Here is a 2,678-nt window from a genome sequence, read left to right on the forward strand (position 1 = left end):
AGAAGAATGACAGCCAAAATGCAGCACTGAAGCAAACAATCAATATTATCCATTCTCATTTTCTAGCATAATGAGATTGCCCAGATTTTCAGCAATACTTCTTTTTGTGCTGGGGAAACAATTTTGACTATTGCTTAATAACAGTCTGAAACTTTTCTGGTAGTGAGCAGAGCTCAGCCCTGGTGCATTTGGTGACACTGTTATGTCACTGTTTGGTGACACTCCAGAAACTTGCCTGTGGTTATTACTGGGATTTTGACCTGAAATGGCAGGTACTTGTGTGAGCAATGCACCTCGAATAGCAATGAAATTTCAAATGGAACCATATGATTTTAGAATTCAGTTCAAGCTACTGAGAGATTTATCAGGAATAGTTTTATTTGTCCAATTCAGCTTCAGCCTGTCCCTGTCCCCAAGTGAGCGATGGTGTCTGGTGCAGCTTTTTCCTTCTTTTGTGAGATGCTGGAGGTCAAATGGGATTCAGGTTAGAGGGCAGGCTGGAGAGGAAGAGGTAGGACACAAGTGGGAACATTTAATGGAGAATAAGTATTACTAGGGATAAAGAGAAAAGGCATTATGAGAGAAAAGACTTTGAAAGCATTTGCAGGACTGGGAGACTGAGACCTGGGGAAAAGGGACCATGCTACTTTAGGAGGAATTGGATGTGAGGTTTTGAAACCAAACTTTTTTCTTCTGGGTTCTTGGTAGGAAAGAACATGCACGGTATAAATACACACACCTGCCTATATAATAAGATAAACTGAAGAAAAATAAATAAATTAACATTTTAAAGCTATATAAGAAGAAACAGAAAGCTGAGTATCTTAAATACAGAGAATGAGCAGTCAAGAAGGATAAAGGAGGGTGTGTAGCAGATTTTCATCAGGGTCTGATTTACTTATGTGACCCCTGGGAGCCACTGTCGGTCTGTGAAATGCCCCAGAGCCAAAGGACCTGTGCTCCAGTCAGATGTGCCTCCTCTGCATCGTATGTGTGTGAGACAGAGACACGGAGTGGTGGGCAGGGGAAAGACACTCCACTGGGAAAGCTGGAAGGTGGCTGAACTTTAACAGAAAGACCATTTCCTCTGGGCAGGCACAGCGTCCTTGTACCCCTGCTGTCCCTGTTAACTCCGGGCTCAGGGGAGCACATCTCTGTGTGCTCGGCAGGGGACAGGCTCTGGTCTCAGCGGCTCTGGGGTCACTCACACTGGTTGAAATCTGGCAGTTGGAAACTGTCTGCCCAGCTGGCATGCCAGGGGAATAGCAGGAATAGTATTATAGAATTTGTGGTGTGGGGAATGTGGGAATGGAGTTAGAGCTTGAACAGGTGGACAGGAGTGGTAAGAATGCATAATTAAATAAGCAAAGGCTGGATAATGGAATCTGTAGAATCTGCTGGCATCCCAAGGTCCACATTCAGCAGCAGTTCTGTCACCATTTGCAAACTACAGAATCTGACAGGTAGAAACCAGTGCTGAATTTGGGATGTTGGCTCAGTAAAAGGGGGCTCTGTCCTGATTCTCTGTCTGTGAGGCCTCTGCTGTGAGTTTAAGATAGCACCACTGGCCATCTACAGGTAATTAACATTCCACTGTGAGGTAATTGACATTCCACTTCCACCGTGCCTTTCTTCTGCACAAGGCAATGTGTGGAGCTGTAATGAGCTCTGCCTTCTGAAGGGAGTCTCTGTGTGAAGAGGGGAGCAGTTCAGGCCAGAGGCACAAGCGGTGGGATGGGAATGCCCAGGTGGGTGCTGCCAGCTCGGCTCTGCTGAGCCCACCTGGCTGGTGACCACTTTTATTTCCCAAACCGCAGGTTCCTGGTTTCCAGTGCCAGGGACCCAGTGCTGCCTGTAAGAGATCTGTTCCAATATGACAGAATCACAGAATCATTGCGGTCAGAAGGGACCTCTGGAGATCATCCAGTCCCACTCCCAGCCAAAGCAGGGTCACCAAGAACAGGTGACACAGGAACACATCCCAGGTGGGTTTGGAACATCTCCACTGAAGGAGACCCCACAACCTCCCTGGGCAGCTGTCCCAGAGCTCTGCCACCCTCAATGTAAAGAAGGTCTTCCTCATGTTGAAGTGAAACTTCTTGTATTCCAGTTTAAGGCCATTGTCCTTATCCCAACAGTGGGCACAAGTGACAAAGAGTCTTCAGTCCCACAAGATAAGAGATAAGAGAGGCTCCAGACCCCTCATCAACCTTGCGGCCCGTGCTGGACCCTCTCCAGCACTCCTGATCTTTGTTGTACTGAGGAGCAGCTGGGCACAGTGATAAGGCTCAGGGCTTATAATTAAATATGACGGACTCGGCAGTGCCGGGTTCATGGCTGGACTCAACGTACAGGTCTTTTCCACCCTGAAGGATGACTGATCACGGCATCAGGCGATTAAACCAGGCAGCGCTGGCGGGAATCCCCTGCCGAGCCCTACACGGTGACCCGCCTGGGGTGGAAACCGGTTTGGGAGCGGCCAGGCAGGACCAGCCCCTGAGCCCGGCCTGAGGCGGGTGCGGCTCCGCGGGCACCGCGGCTGGGGCAGAGGGGCCCGGGCCGGGCCCGTGAGGGTCTGTGAGGGCCGGGGGGTTGGTGGGCTCCTTGCTCCCCGTTCGCGGAGGAATCTTGCCCCGCACCGCGCTCCGTCCGGGGCGGGGCGCAGCGGGGCGGGCTCG

Source organism: Camarhynchus parvulus, chromosome 15, assembly GCF_901933205.1.
Source record: "Camarhynchus parvulus chromosome 15, STF_HiC, whole genome shotgun sequence".
NCBI lineage: Eukaryota > Metazoa > Chordata > Aves > Passeriformes > Thraupidae > Camarhynchus > Camarhynchus parvulus.